This window comes from Archocentrus centrarchus, chromosome 22 (genome assembly GCF_007364275.1).
Source record: "Archocentrus centrarchus isolate MPI-CPG fArcCen1 chromosome 22, fArcCen1, whole genome shotgun sequence".
Classification (NCBI taxonomy): domain Eukaryota; kingdom Metazoa; phylum Chordata; class Actinopteri; order Cichliformes; family Cichlidae; genus Archocentrus; species Archocentrus centrarchus.
Genome location: NC_044367.1, coordinates 8127159 through 8142811, shown reverse-complemented (window position 1 = coordinate 8142811; position 15653 = coordinate 8127159). Strand labels below are relative to the sequence as shown.

General features: G+C 37.6%; 1 pseudogene; it reads left to right on the top strand.

Moving 5' to 3' along the window:
• The window catches only part of LOC115772692 (neurexin-3a-like), a 311850-nt pseudogene that overhangs the window by 279236 nt on the left and 16961 nt on the right, over window positions 1–15653 (top strand).

Genomic DNA, 15653 nt, shown 5'->3' with positions numbered 1-15653 from the left:
TGCTTTTTTCAACACCCATGGCTTTTGTTGAGGTCAGGTTCCTTTTTCTCTTTTAAATATGGTCGTGTCTGTTGTGAGTTTGTTTTGTTGTATTTCATCGCTGTTTTTGAAAATTTGCATTCTAGCAATAATTTTTAGTTTCAAAAACACCTTATTAGGATTAAGGGCTTTTTTTTCTTTTTTGCATCCTGACATACTATATTTAATGCAGAGTTAAAGCACAGCAGTGCATTGTGTGTCAGCTCAGAGACCTTTGACAGATTTTATCCATTCATCCATCCATTTTCCTATTTGTTCGGGTCTTGGGGGCAACAGCCTAAGAAGAGAGACCCCCTTCCTTGGCCACTGCCAAAAGAGGGGTCTCTCAGCTTGCCTGGGATTACCTCCATACAAACTGAGAGAAAAATCTTTCCTCCTGGTTGGATGTGTGCTAAATGCTTCACCTTAAATGCATCCAAAATGCACCCTATTCAGATGCCCAAACCACCTTAACTGGTTGCTTTCTATGCAGAAAAGCAGTAACTCCATTCAGAGCCAATCCCAAATGACTGAGCTCATCACCCTATCTCAAAGGTGGGCCAGGCACCCTTACTCATTGTCACTGCTTGTGTCTTCTTCTTTCAGTCACAAGCCAGAGTTCATGGCCATAGATTAAAGGAGAAACACAGATCAGCAGCTTTGCTTTCATGTGCTGTCTTCACAATAGTAGTCTGGTACATGACCCATACAGTGACAGAAGCTGCACCAATCTGTTTGTCCATCTCCTGCACTACTCTTCCCCCACTTGTGAATAAGACCTCAAGATTCTTGATCTCGCCCTTCAGAAGCAGCAGTTAATTCCCAACTCACACTGGGCGATCCACCCTTTCCTGTTGATGATGGCCTCAGCTTTGGAGGTACCCAGCACTTGGCTGCAAACCACCTGAGACAGATTTTACATACCAGAAATCTTTTTTTTAGAGTTTTCATTTTAGACCCTTAATAATTCTGTGTAGTTTTAAAATATAATATTCATAAATGCACATCCTGCCCAGTGAACTGTAACTGTGAAATATATTTGGCTCTGCCCTTTTCTGTGTTTGTGTGTCTGTTTTGTCTTTGTTATTTTACAATAATGAAAGCCCAGAAGAATTTTCTAACACATTATTTGTACTTACGGCTCATCCATTTTGGTATTAGCTTCACTGAAATATATATTAATTTTAAAAAAAGAGGAAAAAGCTAACCATTTTCCACTGATTTTGACCAAGATTTAATTTTAACATGATTCAATGATGACACTATTAATTTAAATAAGGTTTGTCTACCTTCAGAGAGTGTGCATCTGATGTTACTCCAAACACACTATCCAGGGGTGAAATTAAATCAAATACATCTGACATGTTCAACAAAAATTCCTAACAGAGAGCTGAAGGTCAAACAAAAAAGATGTGAAAAGGCACTTTACAAATTTGTTAAGATTAATTTCAGATAAGATCAGAACGTTTGGGAAATCGTGATCTCCAAATCTGATTATTGCAGGGTCTTTACCTTACAATATAAAGCTCAGTGAAGCAACTGTTGTGATTTGGTGCTATATAAATAAAACTGAATTGATTATATTAGATGATAATGGTATTAGGTGATTGGAAAAAAAATCTGATGCTTTATTTTCAGACTGACACGGCTATCAGCATGTACATAATATGAACAGTGAAAATATTATGCAGAAAAGAGTTCATTTTAACCATTTCTTATGGAATATCCATAAATTTTTAATAGAAATTAAATAGGACATATTGGTATATGGTTTAAGTAGACTTGAGAGTGTAAGCAGATTTTGGTGGGGGTGGCCTGATGTTCAGTGACCACCAATTCTTTTTGATGTTTTGTAAGACCCATCGAGTATTGATTAAGTGGCAATAAAGAAATCTGTGGGATTTGTAAGAAGATGTGAGATACTGACTTCCTTACAGGATCAAAATCAATGAATAGAGCGAATCCAAGTATTGCTGCTACAGGTCAGCAGGAAGGTCCCACAATTTTTTTTTTTTTTTGCCAGTTGCACAGATAACCCATATGGCCCATCATTTGCAGTTGTCAAAACCATGGAATCAGATGCAAGATAATCAGGGGTAAAGGTGCTTTAGTGCTCAGGCCTTCCTAAAAGTGGGCGTTGCCCACTCAGTGCAGAAGGGGTTATTCTCAAATGAAATATAAAATTTTCTTTTCTAGTCAGCTAACACCAATATCATGTAATATAATCAGATAGAGATGGTGATTTCCCAAGTTGTGCTGATTTCATGCTGTTCTTATCTGGAGCTACTCTTAAATACTTTTTTTCCCAAAAAAATTCAGCTTCACAAATATAACAAAAAATAAATTCAGCACAAAAACAGTACAAATTTGAGTCTCACTTGCCTTGATATGCTTTTAGATATACTAAGTTTTAAATAAGAGGACTATTTATACCTGTAAAAGAGGCAAATATTGACAAACGTTAGTGAAAATGTATAGAAAATGATGTAAAAATCAAGAAATCATACAAAATAGTCTTCTGGTTTGACTACCAGAAAGACGTGTGGAGAAAGTTGGACTAAACTCAAAAATGCACATCAGTTATTGAAGCAGGAAGGCAGTTTGAGGATTTCTTTGTGTAAATATCATATGTGCTGTATATTTAATGAAGATTTGGGGCAAGCTGATATTGTCAGTGAGGAATGTGATAATTTTAAGAACCTTAAATGAGCTCTGTATAGCCTCAGAAAATTAATTTTCAATAATAACACACAGGTGCTAAGTGATCAGTCTTGTTCACGTTTCCACACATACTTGTGTTAATCTTAAGAGCACTTGAGCATGCATGGGCACTGAAGGTGCTCTGAAGCAAAAATAACCATCACATCCTTTTTTGTAGAATTTTTTTTCAAATAAACTTGGGTGAAAGGCTGTTAAAGGTGACCTAGAGAGTCTTGGAAGGTCTTATTTTTTAAGTTACATGACAATACATCCAGTAACAAAAAGTGGTAATGAAAATAATTTATTGCATAAAACTGTTATCCCTAAGAAATTACTGACCAGTTAGGTAAACCTGACTTCTAAGATGAATTGTACAGTTTCTATTGAAAATAATTTTTGTGGTCAGTAGTAAAATAACAGTTTGTGATGATTTCTATAGTAAGCCAGATAATCTTCTGTGAAATGTGACATCAGTGCATACTCTACACAAAGTGAAGCAGAAAAAAATTATTAAACACAAAACGTCTGATAAAAAGCCAAAGATAATGAGCCGTAGGTATCCTTTAACTAAAACAATTTTATTCAGAATGTAATTTTCAGCTAAATTCATAATAACCTTTTGTAAATGTAGAGAGAATTTGATATTTCCTTCATGATGTGACTCTGCTCATCAATACTGTCTTCTTAAATGTCTTTTTAAACTTTGAAGGGAACAGCGACATTGAACGGTATCAAATGGCCAATAAGAAAATTCCTTTCAAATTTGTCCGACCAGTAGAAGAATGGCTACAAGAGAAAGGTAATTTCAAATTGATGTGTATCACATTGTGCTCATTGTTCTAATGTAATGTCAACTCTACCCTCTAGAATAGCAAGAATAAACACATGTTATGTACACTCTATGTAAGGATTAAAGGGGGCCCATTATGTTCATTTCCAGCTCTGCATTTTTATTCCTGGACTTTACTTCATGTAATTAACAGGGGGAAAAATTACTTTACTAGCCCTATGCATGCCCCTCAGTTCATTCTCTGTCTGAAGAGTATATTAGCTGTTGTCCCCAAAGCACAATAGGTCCCCTTTAAAATGAATTGTGATTTTTGAGACTTAAAAGCAAGAAAATGTGTAATATTTATCTTTATTCTAGATAAATACATGACATAACACATTCATACACCCATTCAAACATTTCTTTGAAATTTGTTTTATGGAACGCATTTTTTGGACAAAGCATCATAAAATAATAATCTCATGTTACTTAAAATTACAACTAACCGAGGAACTAAATAAATTAATCAGTCATGTTGGGGGGAAGGGTGTCAACGTATAAATGAAAGTTTTGGGTAGCATATTTTAAATCTTTAGTCTAACTTCCAATATATACCACAAATATGAACCAATCTGAATCACTCAATCTGACTGTATTGAAATTTCTTGTACCGTGAAATGCAAATAGTCACATGTCATTATCAGTATGTTGTCTAGCTGTTAAAATAGGCCCTCAGTCCTGTTTTAAATGAATGTTACATACATGGACAGAATTGTTGGTACCCTTCTAAGGAAAAATAAAACCCACAATGGTCACTGCAATAACTTGACAAACAGACATTGTTTTTGAAATGTGGTTCAACAGAATTATTTTAGAAAGCAAACTAATGGAACTGGCCGGACAAAAATGATGGTACCCTTGAAAAGAGTGAAAATAAAGTTGACCACAGGGACATGGTAAACTAAGGTGTGTCCTGCAGAGACGAGATATTAGGGGAGACTGAGCAACTAGGCCTTTGACATCACCAAAAGCATCCCTGACCAAAACTAGCTTACGCCGTATTTGTTTGACTGTTCAGTGTAAAATTACACACATCCGAGCTGCCACTCTCAACAATGTAAACGATTTTTTCGGGTCATATTTTTCCTTTTATTGGGCATAAAGAATTTAAAAGAATCAAGAGAAGTTTAGAGGAAAATTTTAAAAAATACAGAAAAAAAGGTTTTAACAATGATCTGAAACCGACAGCTGAAGACGTCCATTGACAGCCACCCGCACTAAGACTGCATATATATTTATAACAAACTGTATATATTTATAACAAAAAATAAAGTGAATTATGAGGATCAATATTATAATTGTACAATGATATAATTATAACCATCTGTACCCCATAGTGGCCAGCTGCCGTGTATCTACTGTTTGTGTATAAAAACATTTCTGTGCAGGCTGTAATCACTGTTTACCCCATAATGGGGCTGTGGAGCATCCGCAGCTATTTACTCTGGACGAGGCTGTAAAACTTTATGAAAGGAGTCTGATACAGGGCGATGAATCAGTAATGAACTCTCGTACGATGCGAGGATGTAATCAAGCAGTTTATCAGAAGGAAAGTGTGATTTTTAGGACACCCGATCGGCTCCCGTCAGCTGTCCGAGGCAGGTCTGATCTGCTGAAAATCAGTAACTGCGAAAAAAATGGGAATAAATGAGCATCTTTATGTGTGTTTTACACTAGAAGGGAAATCAGCAAACACTCTGATTCACTGACCCTTATTTTTCTCCATTTATCATCAGATTGAACTCAATTTATCACTGTTCAGAATGACTTAGTTACTCTCAGCTCACCTCTGTAGGAAACTGCTGAAATTTGTACTTCTGACCCATCCTGGGGTCAGTGGAAGTCTTACTGTTATTGCTGCACTTGATGGTGTTGCAAAATTGAGCAGCTATGGTGGTCATTCTCGCAGACATTCAGGAAACTTTCGGGCACTCAATGTAAAACACACTGAGCCTAACCCACACAACAGAAAAATGCAAATGGTGGCCTTGGAAGTCACATAATTTGCCAGGGCCACGTCGAAACATGAGTTCCTCAGTCTCGCTTAATCTTTTGTAACTGGTGTCCTGTAATTAGGATCACAGGTGTCTTCTAATTTTTATTTAATTAGTAATTAGTCTGTGTGCCTATTTAAAGGATGAAAAGTAGTCACTGTCACTGGCCCAAAATGTGAACATTGGCATCCTTGAAAGAGTGTCCTTTAACTTTAGGTGCAGAAGTAAAGCTGAGTCTTGTCCTGTTGAGGTGCTTGCTTCTATGTTGTGCCATGTGTTTGTGGAGCGGCTGTTTGGTTTTTCCAATGTAGAGGTGCTGTACACTATAGCTACACTATACACTATAGCTACACTATACACTATAGTATACACCATTTTGGGAGTTTTGTCCTTGGGATGAACCAGTATTTGTCTTATGGTATGACTGGGTCTGAAGTACACTGGGATGTCATGTCATGCTCCCGAGTTTCTCTGTAAAGAAAGCTCTTAAAACATGTGGCTATCCTAACTAGGCTTTCATCAGATCAGCGAAGATGCAGAGGAAAGAAGCTCAGGCCACGAACACCAAATAAGGAGAAAGAGAATGACAAATAGAACAACAATCTCATCGCATTGCATAGCATAGCATGTTTGTCAGAGAAATCCAGGAGAATTTGTTCTCCAAGCACAACATCCCAGTGTACTTCAGACCCAGCTATACCCTAAGACAAGGATAAAACTTCTAAGCACAAGCTAAGCCACATAGCATATGCTCTGTAGTGCAGGGAAGAGTTCTTGGACCTCTAGATTGGCGAAACCAAACAGCGACTCCACAACACAACATTGAAGAGTCACCTTGACAGGATGGGGCTCAGCTATACCTCTGCACCTACAGTAAAAAGATAAAGGACACTCTGTCAAGGATGCCAATGTTCACCTTTCTTACACATTCTGATGCTTGGTTTGAACTTCAGCAGGTTGTCTTAACTATGTCTACTTGCCTAAATGCATTGAGTTGCTACCATGTGATTGGCTGATATAGATATCTGCATTTGATGAGCAGTTTAACAGGTGTACCTAACAAAGTGACTGATGAGTGCATTTATTCTTGGAGTCTATCGGGATAGCTCCTCATGCAGCCCTTCAGTTCATCTTCTGTCTGAAAGAATCAGGTTTAGCTCCTCACCCTTTAATGCCACCCTCCCTTTAATCCAACTTTCTCTTGAGTCTCCTTCCATTGATAAGCCGAGGGGTTGAATAGCCGATAGGTGAGGCTTTTATCTACACAACCAGAGCTATGTGCCATAGATGACCTTATTAGGAATATCTACCATTCACTGATATAAAATGACATAAACTGCTTGAAACAAAACCTTTTGGTTCACAGGGTTTACTTGCATCTACAGTGACCTCATTTGAAATCATAGCCATGTTAAATATGTGCATCAAACCATGTAATTATATGACAGAAAAAAAAAAGAAACCAATTATAGGTCCCCTTTAAATTGTATTGGATTTTCAGTGTAGTGCAAAGAAGTGAGTACATTCTTCATTGGTGAAAATACATACTTCAATTTTTCTGTGTTCTATACAGTATGTCTACCCCTACTTTTTATTGCAGATGTGTTCCTCCTTTGTCATAAATGCTAATACAAAATTAAGGAAAGGTCTACGATTGTCTGCCATTCTTTACACAATTCTTTTTAGCCACTCTTTGCTACAGTGATTTGGTGATTCTACTTTACACTTTAAACTTCTCCAAGCGTGTTCTGATGACTTAAAGTTAGGAGATATACTTGGCCAGACCTTTGTTTTCATTTAGCAATAGTATATAAAAACTTACTTTCACAGGGTAGAAGGTATAGAGAGATGCTACAGTGGTATGCAAAAGTTTGGGCACCCCTGATAATTTTCATGATTTTCCTTTATAAATCATTGGTTATTTGGATCAGCAATTTCAGTTAAATATGTCATATAGCAGATGAACACAGTGATATTTGAGAAGTGAAATGAAGTTTATAGGATTTACAGAAAGTGTGCAATAATTATTTAAACAAAATTAGGCAGGTGCATAAGTTTGGGCACCCCAACAGAACAATTAGATCAATGTTTAGTAGATCCTCCTTTTGCAGAAATAACAGCCTCTAAATGCTTCCTATAGCTTCCAATGAGTCTGATGATTCTGGTTGAAGGTATTTTGGACCATTCTTCTTTACAAAACATCTCCAGTTCAGTCAGGTTTGATGGTTTCTGAGCATGGACAGCCCGCTTTAAATCACACCACAGATTTCCAATCATATTCAGGTCTGGGGACTGAGATGGCCGTTCCAGAACGTTGGACTTGTTCCTCTGCATGAATGCCTCAGTAGATGTTGAGTAGTGTTTAGGGTTGTTGTCTTGTTGAAGTATCCACCCCCCCGGCGCAACTTCAACTTTGTCACTGACTCTTGAACGTTGTTCTCAAGAATCTGCTGATATTGACTGGAACCCATGCGACCCTCAACTTTAACAAGATACCCAGAACCTGCACTGGCCACACAGCCCCACAGCATGATGGAACCGCCACCAAATTTTACTGTGGGTACCAAGTGTTTGTCTTGGAGTGCTGTGTTCTTTTTCCACCATGCATACCACCCCTTGTTATGTCCAAATAACTCAGTTTTAGTTTCATCAGTCCACAGCACCTTATTCCAAAATGAAGCTGGCGTGTCCAAATGTGCTTTAGCGACTCTGTTTGTGGTGTGTGTGCAGAAAAGGCTTCTTCTGCATTACTCTCCCATACAGGCTCTCCTTGTGCAAAGTGCACTGAATAGTTGAATGATGCACAATGACACTATCTGCAGCAAGATGATGATGTAGATCTTTGGAGCTGCTCTGTGGGTTGACTATGGCTGTTCTCACCATCCTTCACCTCTGCCTATCTGAGATTTTTCATGGCCTGCCACTTCGGGCCTTAAGTAGAACTGTGCCTGTGGTCTTCCATTTCCTCACTATGTTCCTCACAGTGGAAACTAACAGCTGAAATCTCTGAGAGAGCTTTTTGGATCCTTCCCCTAAACTATGATGTTGAACAATCTTTGTTTTCAGGTCATTTGAGAGTTGTTTTGATGCTCCCATGTTGCCACTCTTCAGAGAAGATGCAAAGATGAGAAACACTTGCAATTGGCCACCTTAACCCTTTCTCATAATTGGGTTCACCTGTGTATGTAGGTCAAGGGTGAATGAGCTTACAAAACAAATTTTATGTTCCAATAATTAGTGCTAAAGGTATTCAAATCAATAAAATGACAAGGGTGCCCAAACTTATGCACCTGCCTAATTTTGTTTAAATAATTATTGCACACTTTCTGTCAATCCTATAAACTTCATTTCACTACTCAAATATCACTGTGTTCATCTGCTATATGATATATTTAACTGAAATTGCTGATCCGAACAACCATTGATTTATAAAGGAAAATCATAAAAATTATCAGGGGTGCCCAAACTTTTGCATACCACTGTATCCATAAAGGTCATCTCCCTAGAACTTTATGCAGCCCCATATCGTCACATGCCCACCGCCACCTTTCAGTGTCTGCACTATGCAGTCACTGGCCATATCAACATCAAACACATCTGATTCACTCCTTACTAATTTATTTTGACCAAATGATGTACCGCTAATAATCATGTTTCTTCTCGTGTTTTGCTGGCAAATTTTAATCATGCAATGTTATGCCACTGTGTGAGCAACGTTGGAGAGTTTATATAGTGGATTACATCATGTGTCGTCCTTTACACTGTCAAGATGGATTGTAGTTTTTTGAAGATGGCCACTGTGCACACTGCTGTTGGCATGGTTTTCTTACTATGGGCTTCCTTGTTGCATTAACATAAAAACTAGCAACTGGGCTAAAATTAGCATAACTATGCTGTTCACAGACTGTTGTTCATGGAATTCATCTTAGTTATGTAATCACTTGCAGTTTTCACAGGTTCTGTTTGTACTGGGGCTGTAAATTATAACCCTTTTTTTTTTTTTTTTTAATCTAACCTGTTTTTAATTCTACATAATACCAACTAAGCTATAACTGAACCTAAAAATATTCAGATTTTTGTCAAAAGATTAAATTTTAAATCATGTACTATTTTATTGGCACTTTGCATGGGTGTTTGCCGTTTTGTGTTATTGTACTATTCAAAACTTCTTTTGCTGTTGAAAATATCTTACTCTGGATGTCTTCTCTAGGGCGGAAGTTAACAATTTTCAACACTCAAGCAACAGTCGCAATTGGTGGTAGTGATCGTGGCCGACCCTTTCAGGGTCAACTGTCGGGCCTTTATTACAATGGCCTAAAGGTGTTGAACATGGCAGCTGAAGGCAACCCTAACATCAAGATTAATGGCAGTGTAAGGTTGGTAGGCGATGTGCCTAGTGTGGCAGGTTCAGCCAGGACCACAGCCATGTCTCCAGAGATGACTACTACCTTCATTGAGACAACTACCATGATGTCTACTACTACCACAAGGAAACACAGATCTTCCTCAACTATACAGGTATGTATATTCTTCCAAATTTTACATACACGGAACAACAGTCATGATGTAAGTACTTGAACAAGTGCACTTTCGTCATTCTTCACTGCATTAACATTTGAAATAAAATAACATATAGCATTAAAGTGCTTTGTCTGGATTAAATTTAAATCCATCTAAATGATTTGTAGTCAAGAACAGATTCACATCCCCAACATTGCCATGGAAGACATGGACAAACTGTGCAATCCTCAATCTGTGTCATAGACTGTGTATAAAAGGCATAAACTTAGCCATCACCCAGTAGTTAGTTAAGTTCCCTGGTGAAGCTGTGAGCAGTGTTTTTCACTATTAATATAATCGCAAACACAGATGGGACGAGTGAGAGGTGGTTCTGACTGTAAAAACAAGGGACATTGAATGCTTATTAACTAATGACTGTAGCCTGTGTAGTCATGTGTGGCTTCAATAACGACCATAATTTTTAATATGCACTTCAGATTGTATTCAGTATGACTTGAAAATGGCATTTGAGTGCGTGATCTCTGTGGTGACCCCTAAAGTAAGTAGCTGAAAAAAGAAGTTGAGCGTATAACAAGAGCATTAACTGAGGTCACAGAGCAAAAGGCTGTTTTCCCATAGAGATTATATAATGAGAAATCTGTTTTTAATGACCTGCTTGTCATTTAAAAGAATGCAGGCTTCGTGTTGTACTTCAATTGGCTTTACTTTTCAGACTCAGACCATGCTTTATATACAGTTTATGGTCTGTATAAAATAACGTTTTATGGGTTATCTGAACCTAATACAAAGCTTAAAAAAAGTATCTACTAAAGTCGTGGTGTTTCTAGTACAAGATTATGTAGCTTGTATTATTGTTGTTCCCTGCTGAGGGAAAAAAGGAATTTGATACTCAGTTATCTTGACAAATTTTAGAATGCAAATATTTTTGAATACTAAATATTTTTTAAAATATTTTTTTCTTCTGATGAAAAAGTTAATATAAACCAGAGCAATAAATACAACAAGCAAAACCAGTGATAGTGTAATGGGCTCACCTGTCAGTTAATTCACATTAATACTATCGGTCTAACAACAACAACAAAGATGGGCATCCGTGGAATGGCATGGTTTGGTAGATTCCACAGTCTGTTGAGCACTCTGGATAAATATTGGTAGAACTGCTGTTGCTAATATGTTGATATGCATTGAGTTTTACTTATCAGAACTGTTGATCAAAAAATAAATTATACATACATATATATATATATATATATATATATATATATATATATATATATATATATATATATATATATATATATATATATATATATATATAAAAATCTTAACTCAAGGTTTGATTATGGAGTCTTTCAGTTGAACTCAGAAAATAAAAGCTGAATGGTGCCAGCTTTCTGTACAGTTCTCTGTACAGCTCTATTCACTCGCCCATCGAAATAATTGAATTAATGTATTACAATCACCTCCATGGCTTCCACAGGTGTAGAAAACCAAGCATGCAGACTGCTTCTACAAACATTTGTGAAAGAATGGGTCACTCTTAGGAGCTCAGTGAATTCCAGTGTGGTACTGTGATAGGATGCCAACTGTGCAACTCTAGTTGTGAAATTTCCTCAATATTAAATATTCCACAGTCAGCTGTTAGTGATATTATAACAAATGAAAGCAATTGGGAATGACAGCAAATGACGGAGTGGGGTCAGCAGCCACAGAGATCACCAACTTTCTGGAGAGTCAACTGGTAAAGACCTCCAAACTTCATGTGGCCTTCAGATTGGGGCATGATAGTGTGTAGAGAGCTTCATGGAATGGGTTTTCATGGCTAAGAAGCTGCATCCAAGCCTTACATTACCAAGTGTAATGCAAAGCATCAGCTGCAGTGGTGCCACTGAACTCTAGAGCAGTGGAGACGTGTTCTCTGGAGTAATGAATCACACTTCTCTATCTTGCAATCCGATGGCTGAGTCTGGGTTTGACGGTTGCCAGAAGAACAGTACTTGTCTGACTGCATTGTTTTTCAGGAGTTGGGCTCAGCTCCTTAGTTAATGCTTAATGCTTCAGCATACCAAGACATTTTGGACAATTTCAGACTCCCAACTTTGTGGGAACTGTTTGGGGATGGCCTCTTCCTGTTCCAACATGACTGCGTACTAGAGCACAAAGCAAGGTCCATAATGACATGGAAGAATGAGTTTGGAGTGGAAGAATCTGACTGGACTACACAGAGTCCTGACCTCAACTCAACTGAAAACCTTTGGGATGAATTAGAGCAGAGACTGAGAGCCTCACACTGGTGCCAGACCTCTCGTCCGGCATCAGCGTCTGACTTTGTGGAAAGCCTTCCCAGAAGTGTTGAAGCTGTTACAGCTGCAAATGGTGGGCCAACATCATATTAAACTCTATGGATTAAGAATGGGATGTCACTCAAGTTCATATGCATGTTGTTACGGCCCAGGCAGAGCCTGCTGTCATTTTTGACCTAGTGGGTGTGGCTTGCTCTTTCTCAAGCCTTACCATTTTGTACAACTGACTCAACTCAGCAATTAAATCAATGTACTTAAGGTGAGAGAGATGAGAGTTCCAGTGCCAGAGAGCCTTTGTAAACAGCTCTGTTGCCTTAGTGACTAACTCCTGTGTTTTGTTGGAGTTTCTTCCTTTTGAAGGTGATGGTGGCCTATTTGTCTCTTTTAGTTGAACTATTAATAAAAAGCTTTTACTTTAACAGTTTTGCCTCCTTGTCTCCTTTTTGTCAACCTGGACACTTTTTGTTACTCTCTCACATTCCCTGGACTTTTTAGGGGAACATAACAAGTGGGGCTTGTCCGGGATATGACAAAAGGTCTGACATTAGCATCATTTGGCTTTTGATTATATTTTGCTGGTAGTTGGCTGACATGCTGTTACCTGCATAAAATACAACTTCCCAGTTAAGTAAGGTGAGTGTCCAGCTCAGCTTTTTTGTTTGAGTGTTAAATGCAGTGGTTAGCACAGTTTGAACCCCTGGCTGGGGTCTTTTTATGAGGAGATTGCATGTTCTTTCTGTGCCTCTGTGGGTTTCCTCCAGGTACTCGAGCTTCTAAAATGATCGTGGTCTGAATCAAAGATTAAAATGCCAATACTGTAAGTGCCAGTCCATTCTATTTCCAAGTCAAGAAGTTAGCACATAAGGTGAATCTACACTGGAAACAATTTGCAAGTGATGGGTTGACCAGAGGCCACAGAAAGTGAATGAAATTTGGCAGCTTTGGTTGCTGGTGACGAGAAGTGAGCAGGACCCGAAATAAACTTATCTCACCTTCCAGGCAAGTGTTTGAAGTGACTACCAATGGGAGCGCAGGATGTTGTTGATAAACATATGACACCACGTGTAGTTGTGCTCTTGTAGTAAATAAATTAGAGGATATTTGTATCTGACCTCAAAGACCATCTTTGATTAGAACTCCACCCACAAAGTTCTGTAATTAGGTTGCATAATAACATCTGAGCCATTTCACTGAAAACTCTGCAACTAAATAAGTAAATGACAGCAAACTGAAAACTCTGAAAAACTGTGAACCTTAACTTAAGATCTTTTGGTCAGTCTTGTGCTCCTAAGTTCAAAGACTAGCATTCGCCTTCTAACTTGTTTTACATATTCTTCCCTTCTCTTTATGTGGCTTCTTTGTTTCTTCTGGTGGCTCTTTGCTTTTTTGGTATATTTGCTGTGGATATTACCTGTCTGATGACCAACATTCTGGCCCCGAAGCACGCAGAAGACATGGTGTCATCTGCAGAGTGTTCAAGCGATGATGAAGATCTGGAGGAGTGTGAAACTAGCCAAACAGGTGGGCTAGGTTAGTTTGCATTTGCTTGCTTTCTATGTGCTCTCACTCATCTGCAATAGAGGATCAAGGTATCCTTAAAGCATCACACCCCATGGTTAGTCAAAGTGTAACTTCATAAAATGGCCAAGGTGGTAATGATAAGCATAGGCCAATTGTCCTATGAAATACTTAATCCAAAAAAACTGGGTAATAAATAAAGTTTAAATTCAAATTGTACTTGTACATTCTGAATCTTAATTTAGCACAATAATAATTTATCAAGGTCATGAGCTACACTTGCACATGGGGTTATACAAAGTGGTTAACATGGTCACCAATATACATTCAAATGTTGTCTGCTTAGGGTGATAATAAGGGTTGGTACGTGTCTTCACCTGTGTGCTGAGTTTGTATGATGGTGAACCATGTTCTCTGTACTGATGCTGTAAAACTTATAACATCATGTTTGAGTCCATTGCTCCTGCCATTCACTGCTCTACTGATTTTCATTTTGAAACAGTACATTTTAACCGTTTTTGGTTTTAAAATTTCTGTTCAGCTAAAGTGAGTGTTGTCTAGTTTACATCGATGTATTTTGATTTTTGTTTATATTTGTGCTTTCCTAGATTGAGAGGCTTGCGTTGGTATATGTGCTAGAGAACAGATATCATTGAATTTCTGTGTAGAGGTTTTTTCTTTTTTTGGGTCACACTTTTGCTTTTAGGTGTACTTGTTAGTCTGTCCTTTTTGTACCTAAATATTTTTTAAAAAGTAATAAAATGTTTGAATTTGAAAGAATTTGGGAATCTCCATATTTTAGTTTTTGTAGTGAACGGCTAACAGACGTATTTTCACTCTGGCACAAAATAATAGAAGTGTGATACATATTTCTTAGGTGCAGGATAGGCCATTGGATCACAGGAACATCCACCAGGTTACTTAGGAATAGGGGTAGGTTACATTTTAGTCACGCACCAAACAAATAGTTTCAGGAATAAAAGATGTTGCTTGTCAGAAAGTCTCGTATATGCATTTTGGTCCTAAACTTCTTCTGTGATAAGATTTCAGTTTGAGTATATCATATAGGTGAAAATTCCATATGAAGAGGTAGATATGGCACTAATCTGGACCCTACCCTTAACCCCCAAACAGGTCATCTGGTGGATGTAAATTGGTAAAAGTTATGTAGCCGATTTTGAAAAATACAGTGCAGCCTTTCAAAATAAATTTCATGTGAATGTTGTACTCCAACCAAATAGCAAATATAATGCCATTAAAGTGGTGCTATTGAGTGTAGATGGCAATTTAAAATATTAGAATTACAGAACAGTAAAGGTCTTTATGAATCAAAGAGTTTATCATTTAAGAAGATAGTGTGCTGTTCTGCAGATTAAAAATGGCACTTTGGATTAGTTGTACTTTGTAGTATTTCACACAAAAAAAAAAAAGAAAAAAAAAGTTTTATGCCATTTATTGAATCAGGTTACAAGTTCTCTTAAGGGAAATGTATGAATTGTGATTCTTAATCTGCAATATTCATCACAAGATATGCCCTTACTGAAGGTCATTCCCAAATTTTTTCAGAGTATGTGAAATATTGTTGTGTAAATGGTTTTAAAACTGTGATGTGTAGCCTGAGATCCATGGGGATTTGTGAAGAAAGACAAAGACAGGGCCCCAGTCATCCAATCATATGCTTACACAGAAATTCACACCATTCTAACCCAAACATCACTTTGACGTTGACAGCTGCATGCTTTGATTTTAAATTTTCTTTGCTCCTTTTTT